This window comes from Humulus lupulus, chromosome 3, assembly GCF_963169125.1.
Source record: "Humulus lupulus chromosome 3, drHumLupu1.1, whole genome shotgun sequence".
Classification (NCBI taxonomy): Eukaryota; Viridiplantae; Streptophyta; class Magnoliopsida; order Rosales; family Cannabaceae; genus Humulus; species Humulus lupulus.
In genome coordinates, this window is record NC_084795.1 from 167025791 (window position 1) to 167047459 (window position 21669).

Consider the following 21669-nt stretch of genomic DNA (forward strand, 5'->3'; position numbering starts at 1 on the left):
GAAAATCAGTAGAAGACCTCCTCCTACATTCAGACCCAGAAGAGACAGATTTTTTGGGCTGTTGTTCATACTTGTATATAAAACACAGTAAAAGCGAATTGGTATAACAAAAATGCAACTTTTTACCAAAATAAGCTCCAAAAAAACTTACTAGAGAAAAAGAAAACAATATACCAGACCTCAAAAAGAAGCTTGACAAGCCATTTGTGGTTACACATAATGGGTTGGATATGTTTGGCCACATTTTCAAGAATCTTCCAAGCTTTTTCCACCCCTGATGTAACACCCTACTTCCTTAGAGCCGTTACCAAGTGAGTTTTAAGACAAAACAGTGTGCAATGAACTCGCTAACCGAGGTTTTTACAACAGAAGTGTGACTAATAAAAAGTTAGGGCTGTAATCTTTGAAAATGCGCCGTTTCATTAAAAACTTATAGTATTAAACACTTGGGATCCCAAAATAAGGTTTGAAAACTATTTACATCTTGAAATAAGTTTACAGTTGATTAGTTATAAAAATCATAGATTATTACAGCCATTTTCGAATAAACCCCCAACCAAAGTAGTCGGGCAGGCCAAACATGTACGCGTCGCTTCACGCTCTCCGTACTCATGGTTGGTTGACTCAGTCATTGCCCTTACCTGCAACACAGAGCACCCGTGAGCCGAAGCCCAGCAAGAAAACTCATGCAGAACCTAACATATGCAATTTATACAGTTTATCATATCAGATAATCCACAGATAAACAAGTCAATCATTAGACTAAGCAAACACGGCCATGCCGCCCCAGAACCCTTACCACAGCCTAGGGTCTCGGTCCTCACCGTAAGGATCCCACATTTATCCTCTGGGTCCTACCCTGACTATAAGCATCCCATGTGCTAAGTGTTACTTCTGGCCCCGCTGCCATTCTCGGCCTTGCCGCCCTCGGCCATAGCCGTTCATTTCACTATAATCACACATATAGTATATCTCAAAATAACATTCAAACAAATATCAAATCATTTAAATCTGCACCCTAACATGTAATGCAATATAGGGCCGTGCCCTGCAATCATCTCATCATGCAACATGCAATATAGGGCCGTGCCCCGCAATCACACTATGGGCCCATGCCCCATCCTACGGGTGTTATAGTTTTCTTACCTTTCCCTTCAATAGCTTAGATCACCTGACTCCTTGAGCACGATCCCACTCGAGCCTTAGCGCACACCTAGGCACAAACATAGGCCAAAGTCAACACCGAACCCCGAGTCCGAATACCTAGCCTCGGGACCAATCCTGAGCCCCCGGGAAGTCCTAAATCCCCAAAACAAAGTGGCGGAATCGAGCCCCGAACCCTAGGTCAAAATCCCTCATCAAAAACCCAAAAATCCACCTCTGTGAACAGTGCAGCGCTACAGCGCTCTAAAGAGGGCGCTGTAGCGCTACAAGCAGAACACTCCTCCCAGAACAGGGGCTAGCGCTACAGCGCCCACTGACTAGCGCTGTAGCGCTAGTTGCAGCCCAGCAGAACCCAAAAATCGCTTCTTGCGATTTCCTTCAACCAAATCAACCCCAAACTTGTCCAAACCTTTTCCAAACCCAAAATCAAGCTTATAAACATCTCACACTCATCCCAAGCATCCCAAGAACTCAAAACCCAAGCACTTTCAACCCAAATCTCAAAATTCACCATGAACAACCCTAAACCCAGAAATTCAGTCAACAACAAAGTTAAAGGCTTAGAATTCTTACCATTGATGCAAATTTTGACCTTGATTCAACCCTAGACCTCCTTAGCTTGTTCATCATCAAAGCTTGCCCAGAAATTTCCTAAAATTCCCATCAACTCAGCTCAAAACACAGCTCAAACCATCAAAACCCTTAAAATTGAAATCTCTAAAACTTACCTCAAAAGTTGATGTGTTCTTGCCAAATCTTCAAGTCTAACCCAAGATCCATGATGCTCAGCCTATCATTGCTCTCCACTAAGCTTTGCTCCAAGAAAAATGGAGAGGAATGGTGCAAAAATGCACAAACTGAACCTTGAGGAAAACCCCTCTATTTTCCCTATTTTCTTTCTTTTCTTTCTTTCTCTCCACAACCAACACACATACTCTATAAATCCCACTAAGTGTATAAAGACTCATAAATCAATCTTCTAAAAGACAATTGACCAAAATGCCCTTCCTATTAACTCTAAATCCTTTTGTCCAAATAGGGCCATTTTAGTCATTTTACCCAATTCCCGCTAATCCTCAAGTGTCTCTAATATTTTCCCGTTGCTTTCCAACACCTGATAAACCACCAAATAAGTATCCCCCATCATCAAAATAAATCTCAATCTATTCTCTGAATTCATGCTCATACCCCCAGGCTCGCCCCGAGCCGGGTATAAATTCCCGTCATGACTTTCCACTAGCCTGCTCACTGGGATCGTCTCGAGTCACAAATCACAGATACACCCACATACCACTGTGGTCTCAACAATCATCATATATCAATACAGTTATGCCCAACATGGCCAAAATTACAATTATGCCCTTCTAACACGAACCGGGCCTACATGCATACTAATATACATAGTCATGCATCTCATATAAACAAATAGTCATATAACATGCTTTAAATCATAACCATGCATTTAACTCATCAAATCACACATAAATCCCATCTTGCCCTCCTGGCACGCTAATCAAGGCCCTTAAGCCTTATTAGCTATTTTGGGTCGTTACACCTGACTTCTTCAAGGCTTTAATTTCGCAAACCTTGTGATGATCACATTCATCTCTCTGAATACCAAAACAAAATAAAAATAAAAAATCCATCCATAAACCAAAATTAAAAGAAGCTTTTGATGTTCAGAAAAGCATCAAGAAAAGATGGAAATCAAATAAAAAAAAAATATTTTAATCCTAAATCAAAGATCAGTACAGTAAAGAGTTTATACTGTTCTTATTTCAGAGATCAGTACAGTAAGTTTTAATCAGGCATCAAAACTTTGTTGCACAAATAGAAAGAATCAATTTTTATGTCTTAAAAAGAAGGGTCAATATCACAAATGCTCTTTGACAATGCAAGTTTCATTGAACAGGTTGACTCAAGGTTTCACGTATATTACTTCAAGAGTCAATCAAATTCTAGTTAATTACTTGGTATCACTCAAGATTTCACAGGTTGGCTAAAACGTAAGGAGGTCACCAACTATATCATTAATCCACAAAAATAATGGAAAATCCATATAAAAATTATTTTAATAAATAAAATAATAATAATAAATTAAAAGAAAGAAAAGGAAAGAAGAAACTGGCACAGTTGGTGTCTTTATTTCTACTTCTTTGAAAGTAAGCAAAGACAGAAATAACTTCAATGAAGAGACAAGGCTATAAGATTGAAGCCATAGGGATCAACTACAAGATTCAAACAAAAAACACATTAGAGAAATCAAGTTCTTGGTCTAGAACCATAATAGTCACCTGAAGTAATTGAAAATTCGCTCAATAAAGGAGGCAGGCAAGTGTCAAAAGGGTTGAGCTATTAAGATAAAAAGAATTGAAAATCTAAATCATGCCATACTTATGGTTACTTCAAGGACATTTCAATTATGTTCACACTACGATTGGGCATTCTTATGGTCTTTAGTAGAAATATCACCCAAAAAATTTCTTGTAGTAAATTAATAAAACAGTTTCAAGGCAAATGAATGAAACACCCAGAAACAAAGCAAGTTATAGAAAAAATTATGGACTGTCCAATACTCAAAAATATAACTTATATACATTTATGGATGGAATCTTATGAAATGGAAACAAACAATACAAACACTTAATAAACTACCTGCCAATTTAATTTTCAAGATGATTACAATAAACACCACAACTTTAAACCTCACTGCATCACTTTTGGCAAATAAAGATAGAGTAAACATATATGTACATATATATAAATATTATAATATAGACCGAATTGGAGGAGAATACCCAGCAGAGGAAGTTGAAAAATAATTCGATACACTATAAGACAGCTGCAGGGGCACACTCTAAAAGAACAAAATCACCATTATTTTTTGCTATAAACAAGCAAAACACAGCAGCAAAATTTTTTGGTAGAAATACAAAGAGGATAAAATAAGTTACCACCCGACTGTTTACACCATCAATAACTACCTTGTTTGCCATCACAACAAATGGAAACTTTCCAAGGCCGGATAGACTAGCCTAAAAATCATGACAGATTACATTAAGAGGGAGAGAACTTGAAAACAAAAATTATTACCACAATCAGATTAAGAACAAAAAATCATCACAAGAATTCTGCTAACCTCACGAGTCCATCGCGAGCCTGAACGTACAAGTAAAATTTAAAAATATACTATCGATTTGAGAACTCATACCTTCATTTTATGCTCCAATAAACCAATAAAAAACTGATGCTAACTATAAATAATGATTCACAAACTTTCTTTCTTGCTTCGAACATAGTACAGTATATTCAATCCCTAATTTAAACAAAAATTCCCACAAATAATCACAATATTATAGTTATATATACACATGAGACAAAAAATTGCAGAAATCAAAATTGATGGAGCAATATTGAGAGATGAATGGTGAGGTTTTGGAACGGGGGAGGGAGGCCAGAAAGATGACAATGGAATGAGTGACGAGGAAAGAAGAACAACACCCAGATTCAAACTTCATTAAACTCATACTCATATTCAAAAATCCACATATAATAACTAAAATGAAAGACAAAACATATACTATGAAGAAAACCTATAAGATTATTAAACACACAGTAATTAAAATACCCCATTCTAAGGCTTCGACTACCATGAACCAACTAACAAAAACAAAAATAAGTCGAGAGGAAACATACCAGATCTCGCCTCCATCATGTACTGAGGAGAAGAAGACCCACGCATCGTCGAACTCGTGACCTCGCCTTTGCCTCTGTCTCCGCCAGGTGCCGTCACCTATTCTTCCAAGAAAAAGAAGAATAACGGATAGGAGTGAGAGGAGGAGAGGGCAGCGGCTTAGGGCTCTCTCTCATTTACTGAAGAGTAGGAACCATTACCAGAGTGAGGTCAGGACAAGAAAGAGTACCTTTGATGTTTGCTAAGTCGAGCCGATGGGGTGGAGAGCGACTTCGTGATGTTGGAGTAGACCGATCTGACCGCCGGTGGAGGAGAACGATGCCGTGTGGTTTGAGCACTCTCTCGTGGAGGCTAGATAGAATCGATGAAATGAATGGTGAGAATGAAGGGATTTAGGCGTTTAGAGAGAACCCATATTCAGAATGAGAGTGTTGTGTAAAATAATAAAAAAATGAAAAGTAAAGGCGCCATTACTATTTCACTTGGCGCTAAATTTCTCCCCGAATATTTTAGAGCTAAATCATTAATAAAACTTTAAAAAATATGCTATCTTAACGTAATATTTACTCAAAATTCTTGTAGTGTTGGTAACCTGTGCTTGGACCAAAGGTAAGAAAACTGCACCTTGTGTATGTATGACATGCATGGTTATTATTGATGCATGTTGGATGATTAAATGTGACATGCATGGTTATTGTTGAGGCATGTCAAGTGGTTAAATATGATGCATGTGATGCACGCGAATTATGTGATTAGGGCATGCTATGATTATTGAATATGAGAATGTTCAGAGCTTCAGCCTCTGTGTTTATGCATTGTCCTAATTATGCTAGTAATTTTTAAGTAAGCATGCTGAATGCCTTGTATTCGAATATTGGATATATGATATATGTTTGGTGGCATTGCTTACTTGTCTATGGTACTGACTAGTCAGGGACACTAACCTAAGAGTTAGAAATGGCATAAGCGTCTTGAACGCAGGGCCGAATGAAGATTAGATCTAATCGATATCAGCGTTGAATGACTCTATGGCATTAATGCTGGACCGACCCTAAGGTCGATGGAACTTATAAGCGCTTGGCTAGTCTAAGACTAGTTACTCAGAGCCAGGGCCTAAGGCCTAGGTGACTGCTTGTCACATGGCTAGGAAACAATGTTCCATAGTTATGACTCTAGAGTCATGAGGAAGGTTATGTTGGTGACTAGTCATCATGCACCTATCCTACTTAAGCTAGTGAAAGGATCACTTATCTATAAGCCCGGTGACCCTATCGTCACATGGCTGTTGGGAACGGAACCCACTTTAGTGACTATTACAACTGTCACTCTTCTATTTTGGGCTAAAAGCCCTGGATGATTATTGTGATCATTGGTTGATTTGTTCTACTCAACATTACGTGAACTCATTTGCCTGCTTGAATAGGGTTGTCTCTACTAGGCGTGTGTCTTATGATTTGATGTCATGATATGATTATTTATGAGCATATTGAGTTTTCTTGCTGGGCTTCGGCTCACGGGTGCTATGTGGTGCAGGTAAAGGCAAAAGAAAGGTGGACCATCCTTGAGATGGAGAGCTTAGGTGATGATGTGTACATATGCAGCTGCTCGACCACCACAGTCGAGGTTTGAAGGGGAACTAGGGTTAAACCCTGTTTTGCCGCCTAGATCGGCTGGTTGTAAATATTTTCTTGTAATAGACCTCTAAATGATATTTTTGGGATCCCAATGTATATAATAAACGTTCTAATGAAACATTATATCTTAACCAAATTTTTTAATCCCTAAACCGCTAGTCATACTTAGTTACACGATTTTGGCCAAATGACTCGGTTAACGAGTTTAGCACTGTTTACAGGGCACATCGTAACGGTCCCTAGAGTTTAGGGCGTTACATGTATTATCATATGATTGGATTTGCATATACGTGGGCCATTTCTTATAAGAAAGGAAATTTCGTAATTTTGGCCTGATGTGGGTGTATTTGTTTATTTATGTGCGTGTATGTGATATTTGGGTGAGACCACGTTATTATTTTGATATGTTTAAGCTATTTGGCATGAGGCGATCCTAGGAGGCAAGTTAGCAGTTTGGTCAACGGGGTTAATTACCAGGCTCGGGGTGAGCCTAGTGGTAAATTGGTGTTTAGTACATTACCAGGAATGATAGGGTAATGGGATATGATTTAATGATTATTTGAGGATATTGGGAATAATGGGAATTGGAGGACGTTAATTATGATTAACAAATTAGGTGGGAAATGACATTTTTTCCCTTGGGTGGTTTTGAAGGTTTTAGATGGCCCTAGCGACAATTTGGTCATTTAGGCCATTAAATAGGCTTAACTGGGGCTGGCTGTAGAAGGTACAAAGGGAGCAAAAACTGAGGTTCTCTTCTCTCTCTCTCGATTATTTCTTTCTCTCTCTCTCAGTTAGCTTTTGAGGCAAATTAAGAGAATTGAAGCTTGAGGTTTCGAGGCTTAGGGTTTAGGATTTAAGTGCAGTAACTGAAGGTGTCAATTCTGAGATTGAGGTAAGGATTTTCAAACGGAACTTTAAGGCTTTTACACTGTTTTTATGTTGTTTGAACGCTTGATAGTTTGATCTTGGAGTTGAGTATTTGATGGTGTTTTGAGTGTTTCTAGGCTTGGGTTTTGCTATTAGATTGGTGTTAATATTGTATTCATGTTTGGTTGTGATATTGGGATTTCTTTTATGAGATTTGGCTGAGTTTAGATTGAGGAATGTGCAGGGGAGCTGGGTTCACGGGGTCAAGCCATGACTTGAGTGAACCATAGAGCCTTCACTGGGCTTTGTTTGGCAGGCTCGTCGTGACTTTCAAGGGCAAGCCGTGGCGCGCCCCTGGCACCAAGAGAAAGGGCCTGTTTTTCTGGGAGGTGCGCCGCGACCCTTGGGGGTAGGTCGCGACCCGCGTGTTCTTTTTGAGCCAGGCTGGGTTTCATTTGGTTTTAAGCGCAGGTTTTTGAACCTTAAGGATCATGATCGAATCTACTAACTGTTTTAGTAAGATTCGAGGTCCCAAGGGTTGGGGTTTAGTCTATGAATCTTTTATTACTCATTTTATTGATGGAATTTCATATTTGGTTATGATTAGGTTACCAGTAAGGGCCTAAGGTCAGGATCATTCTTAATTTATTTTACGCTCAAGTCTAAGGTAAGAAAACTACACCCATTATGTGACATACATGATTATTGATGAGGCATGTTGAGTGCTCTATATATGGACATTTGTTGCATTGTGAATATCTGATTGCATTGCTTACTTGTGAGTGACATTGACTTATCAATCAGAAACGACAATAGTGCTGAGCACTGGTCGTATGGAATTGACTTATGAGTCAAGAGTGGCAATAGCGTATTGATCGCTAGTTGATATGATTAGATCTAATCGACAAGAGCATTATATGCTTGTCTGACCTATTGGTTAAAGAAAACTAAAGTGCTTGACTAGTCCATGGCTTGTTACTTAGAGCTAGGGCCAAAAGGCTCAAGTGACTTGATAGTCACATGGCTTAAGGCGCAGGACCCCAGGATGTCTTATTAGTCATCTATTCAGGGTGCACGACCCCAAAATTACTTAATAGTCATTAATCCAGGGCGCAGAATCCAAGAATGACTTAATCGTCATCATCTGATTTGGGTTGAGAGCCCTAGAATGATTTCATGATCGTTATTATTATTTGCATACATGCAGTAATAAGTTTTCTTGCTAAGCCTTGGCTCACGGGTGCTATGTGATGCATGTAAAGGGAAAGAAAAGCTTACCCAGCCTTGAGTGGAGAGCTTAGGTGGTGACGTGTACATATGTGACCGCTTCACCACCACAGCCAAGGAGTTTCTCAGGGGAACTAAGGTTTAACCCTATTTTTGCTGCTTAGGTCGGCGAATTGTAACTTTTGAACTGTAATGACCATTTTGGATTGTAAATAACTTTGTAAATACTTTTATGGGATCCCATGTACAATTTAACGTTTGAATTAAAATATACCCATTCCTTTTAAACCTAGCCCATTAATAACACTTAGATGCACGTTTATGGCCTAATGACTTATTTAGAGAGTTAAGCACTATTTAGAGTACATAGTGTGACGGTCTTGGCTAACCAAGGCGTTACAACTTGGTATCAGAGCGTGCCAAGGTTTAGGGTTCTGTAGACTGGCTAGGCATGCACATTCGCCACTGAAGACAAGCTCGACTCATGGTTCGGTAACTTTTTATGTGGTTATGTGTTTAACTGCATAAATAGAATATAAATGCTTTATCTACTGCATGAGCTGACCCTTGACTATTGAATGATGAGAAAGAACGTACGTATTAGCACTGATATTGCTAGAACATGCTTATTAACATTGTCAATTGTTAATTGCTTAGTGCTAAATGTTAACTTTTATGATCATGAATCAACATGCTTATTAGCATCATTGTGGAACATGGATGAGTATCTGTGTGATCTTGGACTGTGAGGCAAAAATAAGTTTAGTTATCACTACCTAATTGGCCGCATTGATTATTGCAGCAAGGTATAAAGTTGATAGTATGCTTCCAAGGCAGATAGAATCATCAGCTGTCCAGGAAGATCAGGGCCAGAATGACAGATAGGGTCAGGATAATGACCAGGGTCCAACCCCTAAGCTAGCTCCTGATAATTGGCAGCAGTTGTTTGCTGATTTTCAAGCCAGAGTAATGAGGCAGGAAGAAGAAATTCACCTCTTGAGACAACAACAGGTTCCTACAGGGAACATTTTACCTGAGGAACCACCTGTAGCTATGTCAATAGTTGAGTAGCCTTCAAAGGCTGAGAATAAATGGGAACCTCTTTATGAAAGGTTCAGGAAACAACACCCTCCAATTTTTGAGGGCAGTGCAGATCCAGCTAAAGCTGAGCAATGGATGAGCATGGTTACCACCATCATTGACTTTATGAGGGTGTCTGGTAATGAGAGGGTGGCTTGTGCCACATATATGTTTCCGGAGGATGCCCGAATTTGGTGGGAAGTGATATCCTAGACCAGAAATGTTAATGCCATGAGTTGGGAAGAGTTTCAGACTCTGTTCAATGAAAAGTATTATAAGGATGCCATCAGGGCTGCAAAAGTTGAAGAGTTCAATGAGCTGTTTCAAGGAATTTTGTCAGTGACTGAGTATGCTTTAAAGTTTGACAGACTGGCAAAATTTGCAATGGAACTGGTGCCCACTGATGGGACTAGAAGGGGGAGATCTCTCCAGGGGATACAGCCTAGGATAGCCTGTGATGTTCGTATTACCACTATGTCTTGAGTGACTACTTATGCACAGGTGGTTGAAAAGGCGCTCACAGCTGAGAGTGCGGAGAACAAGATCTCATGTGATAATGCAGGCATGAGAGACATTAGGAGGGTGGGACCTCCATATATAGGTTCAAGTAGGGGCGGAGACCCCAGTGATCAGAAGAGGAATGCTCCTGATGCCTTCCTAGCTCCAGGCCCAGACAAGAGATCACGTGGTATTACAATGGGCCACCAAAGTGGCAGTGAGGCCTGGAGCATTGTCCTACCCTCGCAACTGGGAAATGAATCCTTCATTCTTGGCAATGGTTACCTATTCTTAACAATTACTTTATTTGGCTATCCAAATGCGATACAAATTCTCGCATTCTTGGACTAAAACTAATAACTTCTTCGACTAAAACTTTAATTCTTTCTGCTCAGCTAGTGTTAGTGTTCATGATGTCATTGATACCAGTTCATCCGCAGCATACTCAATTCTTTGGCGTGACAGCGATCCTTACGAATCCTTGTAAACATATCTGATACCTTACTAGTTATCGAGTTTTCATCTGGTCCAACTGATATAACACTTGTGGTATCTACCACAATAGCTAGGCATCCAACAAAATGCAACTAGGTCCTTTCCTTTTAAACCCAGAAGTCACTATCTTTTCTTACAGTCCATGGTTGTCCCTTGTTTGGCAAACTAATCCATACTTAGGATCATATCAAAATCCTTATATAACCAGCTCAACAAAATATTACTGCCAACTTTCTACCAATAATACTTTGACTCGTCTCCTAGGAATTACCAATTTTTCCCCAGGTAGACACTAAAATCACAAGCCTCATGGTGTGACAACCATATAGCATGTGCCACATATCTATGTCTCTATTGAGAGATACGTTGCACCAACCTCAATCAGCTTAATATAAAAGAATGGGAACTAGAAGGCTGACCTGCCGCCTCTGAGGAACCAGCCTCAGGCTCTGACTGTGTCGAGATGGACACTTGAACTAGGGTCGAGATATCTATACTCCTTGGTTCTTCCATCTTCGATTTCGGGCAATCCTTCTTGACGTGCCCCATTATTCTACATAAAAAGAACTTGCCTTTACTCGGCATTCTCCCAGATCGTGTCTCTTGCACCCGACACATACTGGATAACTTCTCCAGAGTCATTCTAGTTGTTGACCAACATTCATCATCCTGCTAATCCAATCAAGGGGTCATACTTACCTCAATGTCTCAAAAACTTACACATTCGAGGTATAATTCTTTAAGTTTGAGTCGTTCCTTCAGGTTATCAGTTTGTCTGAAGGTAACCAATAATTTTAAATCCCAATCTTATACTCATCGCCCTCTGCGAACCCTTTTTAGAACTTGGGAGATAAAGGGTCTCAATCCGACACTATCAACTTCGGTGTCCCACAAAGACATACAGTCTCCCTTTGCACATATGCATTTCTATGATAACTCACTCACATAAACCAGAGTGTGCTAATCTAATATGTCAAGTCATCATTTCTCGCATCCGCTCGTCTTACCTGCAATCTGAGGTGATCCACCCTTACGGTCCATAACTATATCCATCCATGCTAACTCTAGGATACCCTAGAGTTATAATAACCTTTCTGCCTTCTAATTATCATCCCTTACTTACTAAAAGATTAGGCAGTGCGCTTCCCATTATACAAATTTTAGGTCTTAACGCCCATTCAAACTTCTTGGATACAACAATCTTAACGGGTGGTGCAAGACTCTCCCAGAATCTCTACAATCTTAATGGCATCATCTATCGGTTCACTCATCCAATCATCATATCTTAACCTATCCATGCTAAAATAGTAGGATTCTTAACCATTCCTACAAGATCTTCTCTCTGTATTTCATTGTTCATGTGTCTTATCAGTTCCACAATGCTTCTAACCTCTATAATGTTCCTTCATCCAATTCCTTATTGTTTCCATCTTAATTAAATCATACACAATCCCATCACTTCCCATAATGTGACCTTGAGTATCATTTGGAGAAATCGAGACCTATCCCTTCCGGAACCTTACCTGTAAACTCTACTTCCTCAGCCTCGATAGTATTAGTGAAAATAATAATTGTGCTTTGTTTCTAACCGGAATTAGTCGAAAACATCCTCAATCAATCCGAATACGACTTGTCCATATCATTCTTGTACTCTCTGCTTGTTGAACTTACGTGGGTCGCTGAAGCATTGGTTAATTTAAGAGCCTTCACTAATAATCCATCACATCCTACTTGGTGCAAAAGGTATTTCTTGAATTGTCTCCTTCCTTGATCCTCAGCTGGAAATAACTAGATTGAGGGTCAATTCTTGAGAGCATTGTCCTACCCTCACAACTGGGTAATTAATCCTTCATTCTTGGCAATGGGTACCTATTCTTAACAATTACTTTATTTGGGTATCTATATGTGGTACACATTCTCCCAGACTTGGCCTTCTTCTTCACAAACAGTTTTAGCATGTCCCATGGTGAGATGCTCCATTCAGTCAGCCCTCAAGTCCAATAATAAATGTCGCATGCTTGCTATCGGCCCACGACGCCCTTAGGCTGACCTTTAGAATAGATATAATTACAAACATATATTACACAACAAGCAATAAGAGGCAGTTATACAAGCATGCCCTATTGGATATATTCAAACACAGTCATAATCATATTCTCAAATATAATCATAGTCATACTCATATTTATTAACAGGTGTCCGAGCACCAATCACAACCTGGGTGCAGTTTTCTTACCTCGAGTCTCGAACAGCTAGCATATGGTAGCCCCGAGCACGATCCCTATCCCTGAGCCCTAGTGGCATAACCTAGCTACAAGAAATAACGATAATCATCAATCACTTAGACTATTCAAAAGTTTCAAGGTGTTATTGAAACCTCTAGGACCTCGAATTCTACTAAACTGGGTAGTAGAATCCTTCTCGAGCCTTTATGTTTGAGTTCCCAAGCTTAAAACCCTCTTTTGGCTATTTTATTTAATTTGAGCCGCGGCCCAGCCCCCTATGGCCGCGGTGCGCTACAAGTCAGAGAGCCCCATGACTCTCTCCTGGGTGACACAGGCCGCGATGCACCCTAACCTACACCGCTGCGCCTGGGCTTTTCAGCAACCCTCCTAGGCCTTCTAGGTTCATGCGGGTTGCGGTGTTAAAGAATAGCGCCACGACGCGACCCCACGAACCCAGAAATTATGGGTTTTCCTGCATTTTTCCCTGAACCAAACCCATAAGAATTGACCCTATACATAACTAAACTTGAAAATCGAGTCTAGAATTCACAATAACACAACATAGATAACATAATTACCCCTAGAAACTAATCCATATCCTCACCAAAACTCAAATTCAGAACCAAAGTTTAAACCTCAACAAAACCTAAACCATAGCAGAATTCATCAAGAAAACAAATGACAAATCTTAACTTGATCCCAATTTCGGGTCGTGAACTGATCCTCAAGTAATCCTAGCTTCAATTCTTTAGCAAATCCCTGCCCCAAAGTTCAAAGAATTGGTGTTCTTCTTTAGCTTTCCAAAGTTCCCCAAAGAGAGTGATAGAGAGGGTAACGTGAGAGAGAGAACCCGTAGTGGTTTCTGGTGGTCTTGGTCACTTCTTGAAGTCTATCCGAAGCCTATCTCTTAACACAAAAGACCAAAATGCCCCTAGCTTTATCCTTAGTCTCTTATTGCCTTTGAAGGCAAACCCGTCATTTACTGCGTTTCCCGCTAATCCTCAAGTGGTCCAATAAATTCTCAATTAATCATGACGTGCCCAAATAACTACCTATTACCCAGTAAATCCAAAATATATGCTAAGTTCCCAAAATACCACTAGGCTCACCCCGAGCCGGGTATTTGACCACCTTGTTACTATTCTGTTAGTCTGCTCCCTAGGATCGCCTCGAGCCGAGTATCGCAAATATATCCACATAATAATGTGGTCTCAATCATTTAACACATATAATCACATTTATACCCTCAAATGGTCAAAATTACAAATATGCCCTTATTAACAAGAATGCGCCCACATGCATATGTAATTCACTTAAACATCCATAAATATTCAGATTGCCATATAAATCATTTATATTGCATAATCATACATATATTCCATTAATTCCACATATAATTCCTATTATGCCCTCTAGGCACAATAATCAAGGCACTTAGCCTTAATAGAGAATTTAGGACATTACACCCATTATGGGGCATTAATGCTAAATTAATACAAAAATGGTTGCACTAAATAGAGACTACAGCCCAGGCAGATTGCACGAGGCCCATTGTTGAAAGTTGTGTACCAACATTATCGGGAACATGTCTCTGACTATCAGGGTGCGGCGCAAGTTCGTCCATGTTAGGCAACATTGTAGGAAATGCAAATTATTAAGGGTACGACCTCGACACCACTAATCGAGGCTTACTAAAAGTTGTCAGATGGTCTTTTGGTGGCCCATACTTGAAGTGACTGACACTTGACAGCTAAATCTGGTTCGAGGACCAATATCCTAGACCTGCGAGATGGGGGATTGAAGAGAGCTCCTCGGGACATGGCCTCACCTGGAGACATCCTGACCTTGAGGACAGACCTCTTGGCGTGACCTCACCTTGAGACATCCACACCTTAGCCAATTTGAGTTTCCTGAAGGAGTTCACACTCTGAGCACCTCATGACCTATCTTGTCATTAATTGCTTTTAATTGCCACATGTCTCGTGGTGAAAATACGGACAACAAATTTTATTTAGTTTTCCATGAAGTATTAATTTACTCAATTTTGTGTATTTTGTAAGGACTTAAATGCAAGATTTGAAGACAAAATAGGGTCAAAATAGGAAGAAAATTAAAGAAAACTAGTGTTAAATCCACCGCTTTGCACCACACTTATCTTCCTGTGCACTTCCTACCATCACTCAATCATTGCTTGCCACATGGTAGAATGTCCAATCAATCAAAGAAGAAAAAAAAGATGTATTTATATCACAAGAGATAAATCCTTTACATTGTTCAGTTTTTTTGTATTCTAATGAGAGAACGTACATTAGAGAATATATTTGTGAGGAGGTCACATTTTTGCAAAATATTATTCGTAAAAATGAAAAGAAAAATAAAATGACGTAAAAATAGAAAATAATTAGTAAAAATATAGTGTATTGGGTAATTTCCCTAATAATTGATTATTTTCTATAAAAATAATTATAAATATAAAAAATTTAAATGGGAAACAATAACATCAACGTGAAAAACTTCAGCGTGAAAATCTACTAAATCAAGGAAATAAAAGATGAACACCGAAATTAAGTTTATATATCAATTAATGTAGGAATTGTCCCACAAAAACGACCAAAGAGTCAAGTCGCTAATTCGTATCATATTTATGTCACTTTGAGACAAGCTTATCTTGTAACCAATAATGAAAAAACTCAACCCGACAACCAAAGTAATCATAAAAAATAAAAACAACTGATAACGCATTGCCCCCAAATACTAAAATCCAAGAAAGTTTTAAGCCCTTGCTCATATATTTAAGATGGTGAAACTAGAAATCTACTAATCCAGTACTGTGTGATTATAATCACTAAATATATATATATTTATATATATCATATATATGACTGGTAATTTTGTCAAGTTTTCTTTTTCATATTGCCCCATATTTGAAAATGATATAGGAACTGATTCCTTAAGTGTAAATATAGAGGAGTGTTATGGTCAACTTCCTATTTCAACTTCTTAGTGAGCCTCCATCTTCAAAAATATATGTCGGTATTTTTTGTAGTTACAATATCCTTCTTGCAAATTTTAAAAAAATGTCATATAGTTTATAGTGCCAAAAATAGAATTCTTGGTATTTCTTGATATTCTAGTTTATCACTCATGTTCGAAAAAAATACAAACCTGTTTTCGACACTGTAAACTGTCGGAATTTTTCAAAAAATTGCAGGATATATATTGTAACTACAACGAACATTACCATAAAAAATGGAAAAAAAAATACTTAGACATGTATTTTCAGAGGTGGATGTTAACTAAGATGTTGAAATATGAAGTTGTTATTAGCACTCCTCGTAAATATAATAGAGACAATTAAGTATATATTATAAGCTTAAAGCTTCTCCCCAATTTATTAGGGGGATTTGGATATAAATGGTGGGCAAACTGCATATTATATATTATTGGGAAATTTGTTGTGAAAACCAATAAGTAGTTTAAAAGATTCCACTCAAGTTACTAAGTAGTTTTTTTTTTGGGCAAAAATAGTATATAGTCTCACATGTTGCACTTAAATCACTAAGTAGTTTTTTAGTTGTAAAAGCCATATTTTACACAAATTTTGTCTTAAATTTAATTAATAAATAAAAACCTAAAAAATATATTTCTAATATTGAAAAATATTTGAAATCTATTTTAAAAGTAAAAAATAAATTAAAAGTTTTAACATGAAAAAAATATTTAATTTTGATTAAACTAAGTTTCAATTCAATTTAAGTTGTATAATTTTTTCATGCTAAAGATTAAAATTTCTTTTTATTTTAAAAATAGATTTCAAATAATTTTTCAAAATTAAAATTGTAAATTTTTTTAGATTTTTATTAATTAATTAAAATAAATGAAGAATTTGTGTAAGATATGACTTTTGCAACAAAGAACTACTTAGTGACTTAATGACAACATTTCAAACTACTTATTGACTTTTGCTGCAAAATAAAAAAAAAAAAAAAACTACTCAGATGATATACTCTATATCTATTTTACATCACCAAAATTCTACATTTTTTATTTTACCTCAAACTACCATACACCAACTTTTCTATTTTACATCACCAAAACTCTACATTAATATTTGTTGACCGTGTTTTTGGCCAACGACGTGAGAACGTCAAAAACGATAAAACCTTCAAGAGAAATTAAACGACACAGACGATCTTATAAAGAAAGTAAATAACACACGTAATTTTTATAGTGGTTCAGCCCCAATGTGGTGGTAATAGCCTAATCCACTTAGAGTTGTGATTATAGATCTGTACTCAAGATCAGATGAACTGAGTTTCTTTAGTACAGATTACAAGAATACAAGAATTCTTTCAGATACAAGCACTTTCTCTCTCTAGAAAATTCAGACCCAAAATTTCCCAAAAGTCCTTTTCTAATCCCATAAGCCATATATTTATAGGCTTAGGATCATACATCTGCTATCCCCTAGAATCGGGATATTTTATTATATTTATTACATTTAAATTACAAAAATATTCAAAATGTAATAGAACACCAAATTTGTGGGAAGAATGAGAGATTCCCGCGTATGCCAAGACCGATTCTTGTTGAACCTTGACTTAGTCTATTCTATCTGGTTGATAAATAACTCCTTCTGGTCGGCCATACCTTTACTGGGCAGTCATGCACTTAGCTGGTTGGACATGCACTTGGCTGGTAGGACATGCACTTGGCTGGTAGGACATGCACTTGACTGGTAGGACATGCACTTGGCTGGTAGGACATGGCCATGACCGATCGGCCAAGTTCATGCCTGGTCGGACAAGGTCATGCCTGGGCAGGCAAGGTCACTCCTGGGCAGACAAGGTCATTCCTGGGTAGACAAGTCACTCCTGGGCAGACAAGTCACTCCAGACAAGTCACTCCTGGGCAGACAAGTCACTCCTGGGCAGACAAGTCACTCCTGGGCAGAAAAGTCATTCCTGGGCAGACAAGTCACTCTTGGGCAGACAAGGTAATTCCTGGGCGGACAAGGTCATGCCTGGTCGGTCATGACACTTCTCAAGCCAGTCAAAATTCTTCAATGGCCTACTCGGCTACTCCTAAGCCAGATCACTTTATCAGAACTCTGAGGAGCCAATATATTTATTGACTTATTAATGTGTCTTTTACGGACCATGTATTGCCACTTGTCACCTCTATTGCCACGTCATCGATCACCAATTTTTGGGGATAACAATATTTTTTATTCATTTTGAATATTTTTTCACTTTCAATATTATCTTTATATATTTTAATATTTGTAATATTTATTCATATATGATGTCAAATATAATTATAGTCTAAAATTAAGAGAAAAATACAATTATACTTTATTTTAAATTAAACTAAATTTATAAAACAAACTAAAGTATAAATTGATTCAAAAATATACAAACAGTAAAGTTATTATAAGAATATTCATTATAAATATTGTAATAACAAAATATAAAAAAATAATATATTGTAAAATTTAACAAATACTTAAATAATGACAAGTAATTAATGAATCATAAAGAATAACACTAAAATACTTAATTATTGACTACGATTTTGGCCAACGGGCGAGTGAACGCAAAAACGATAGTAAACCTTGAATAGAAAATAAATGACACAAATAATTTTATAATGGTTCAGCCCCAACTTATTGGTAATAGCCTAATCCACTTAGAATTGTTATATATGTACCAATACTTAAGATCAGATGAACCCGAGTCAACTGAATTTCTTAAGAATAAATAGAAAAGTACAATGTTTCTCTCTCTAAGCTCTCAGAAAATGCTCCCAGAATGCCTCAAGTAACCGTCCCAAAGTCTCAAAACTAGAGAGTTTTTCCAGTCTCCAAAAGATCCCCCAAATGCAGTCATGAGTCCTTTATTTATAGGCTCATGGGCCGAAAAATCTACCGTTTTGACGGGCTTCTTGGTTATTTCAGCCAACTTTAATTAATCAAGAGATAAATAAATTCAAATTACAACAATATATCCATTCCTCCGGGATATCTGAAAGATTTGCGTGGTAGTTACGGAAATTCTGACTGAAGTTGTTACGAAGTTCAGCAAAGAAGTCGCTGGGCAGTTAACTCCTGAGATTCTGAAACATCCGGTCGGCTATACTCCTCAATCTGATATAGCTAGTCGGATGAAACTCCTTTATGATATAACTGGTTGGATAAAACACTCACTGACTAGTTAAATCCTTACCTGGGTGGATAAATTGCCCTTCTGATGTGTCTGGCCGGGTAAGACTCCCTCCTGACCAGAAAAAATTCTTATCCGGTTGGGTAAATCGTTTCCTGACTAGGTAAAACCATCTTTTCCACCAATGTCCTTTCGACTAGTGACATGACGACTCTGTTGATCATTTTCTAACCTTTTCCCTTCCCTTGGTTAACATACTTACTAACCATTAATGCTCCACTTGGTAGCCATGAGTTGCCACCTATCACCTCTGACTGTCACGTCATTCAATTAAAATTTTGGGGATAACATTTGCCCCCCCCATGTTTATTATATGATTTTCTCATATGATAAACTTTTCTCTAACTCCTTATAATGATCCGCCAGTAAATTTAATAATTTACGTGTCTTAAAATTCTAAAAATGACCCTCTGCACTATCTTGCATTTTCAAATAGACGCACGATTAAACTTTTTAGGTCACAAAAATGGCAGTTGCCAATTTCCCAGAAAGTGGGATAATGGGATATAGGAAAAATTAAGAGTTGAGGGCTCCCCTATTTTCCAATAAGTAACCCCATGCTTGCCTAACCTTTTCAAGCCAAAAAGAACATCACAAAAAAAATCTCCTCCTTGCCTTGGTTGACTCCTCATCAAGTCTTCCAAGAGTGTCCCATTTTCTTCAAGTGACTAAAGGGAAACTCTCAAGAAATCCAAGGCTCTTCCATCCATTTGGGTAAGTATCTCTTCTTAATCTTCACTTTTAACAATTTTGTAGCCTTCAAATTCTTCACACAATTTTTATAGAACAAGTAGTGGCTGAAACCCTCTTTTAAGAATTCCCCATTTGGAATTTTTGTTATGAATCTTAGAAGGATAGTGATTTTGTGGCTGTTTTGATGTAGTTTAGGGTTTGGGTTAGCCGATTTCACTTCCAATTTCATGAAATTTTAGAGAAAAATTCGGGTTCAAGGGGGTGTATGAATTCTTGGAGTTTCATGAAACTTTTGCAAACCCTTGAAATTCCCGCTTTTGATATTTTTTGTGTGCCCCATGAATAAGGAAATGTGTTTGTGCTTCACATCACACCGTCCTTTTTTTTGTTTAGCCAATCGGATTATCAAGCTAGCTCCACGCTTGGCTCTTCAGAACTCCCTAGCCATTTTGGTGTCAAGGCTCTTCGGAAACAACCTAACTCCTTGGCATCACCTAGACATTTAGCCATTTAGGCACTAACTCCTTATGATCTTGTAGCCGATCGGGTTATTTTGGCCAATTATTACTCGAATAACTCTGGCTGCCTAGGCCCCTTGGAAACTTGTTAGCAGATCAGGTATTCTTTGGGTGTCTTGGTTCCTCGGACTCCTGCTCCTCGGGACACGCTCATTCACTAAGTCACACACCAATCGAGTGCCTCGAACCATGTGCTTCAGCTGCTCGGGCACTCATTGCCCCTCGGAACCCACTCTAAGCCGCTTGGGCATTCATTTCTCCTCGGAACCCTCTAGTCGACTGGGTCACCATGAGCCCTTAGGAAATCTTCCAAGCCAGCTGCTCAGCAACATACTTTACTTCTCAGATTAATCACTTAACCACTTAGGTTCGTGCATATTTAGCCGAGCGCAAAACCTCATAGTTAAAAAAATACATAGGACAAAACTATAGGTTTAATGTCCCCAAACGTATAGCATCCAAAATAATTTTTGTTTTCCTTTTGAATTGCTTAAGATTATTGTCGCTGCTAAAAAATGTCTTTATCTAGGCAGTAAAATGTTTTCACTACTTAGAGAAATTTTTTACTGGGCAGTAAATATTTTTACTACTCACTTTCTGTTTTGTTTACTCAACTCCCTGTGTCTTTTGTAGATGAATCGCTTCCACTAAAGGGGAGGTGACAACCAAACAAACTATGATTCTTCATTTCCTGCTTCAAGTGATACCCTTCCGAGCAGCGATTCCTCTTCCAAATCTCCAAGCAAACGAACTCCGAAAGACCGTCTTCATCATCTCAAGAAAATCCTTCCACAGTCAGCTTTATACTTCCTTCACGAAGATCAGTTCCTTAAGGAGAAACGTCAACACCAACCAATGAGGGTGAAAAAGTCCAATCGACTCCTGCAGGAACAAGATCCCCAAGTAGCTCGTAGAACAACACAAAAGGTGGTGGAACAAGTGCCTTTTGTGGGAGAAAATCTATTAGAAGAAGTTGAGACTGAAGCTTCTTCAAAGCCTCCTCGCCAAGATCGAAAAACTAGTAAACCCAAGAGAAAGGTTACCCAGAATTTTGCCATAGAAATCCAACAAACTGCTACACTTAAGCCGAGGAAAGAAGAAGATCGCGTGCCTTCATGGTTCGCAGCTAAGGCTTCTAAGCTAAACTTCAAAATGTTTGATAAACACATTCAGACTTTGGATCTTGAAGGAGTGAATGTGATATGCCCACACCCACACCAAAGAGCCAATAATCCTAGTGGAGCCTATTGTGCATGGTCTAAGTATCACATTTATGCAGAAGCTATTATCCCCTTGCACCCTTTCTTTAGGTCAATATCAGATTACTTTAATGCTTCTCCCTTTCAGATT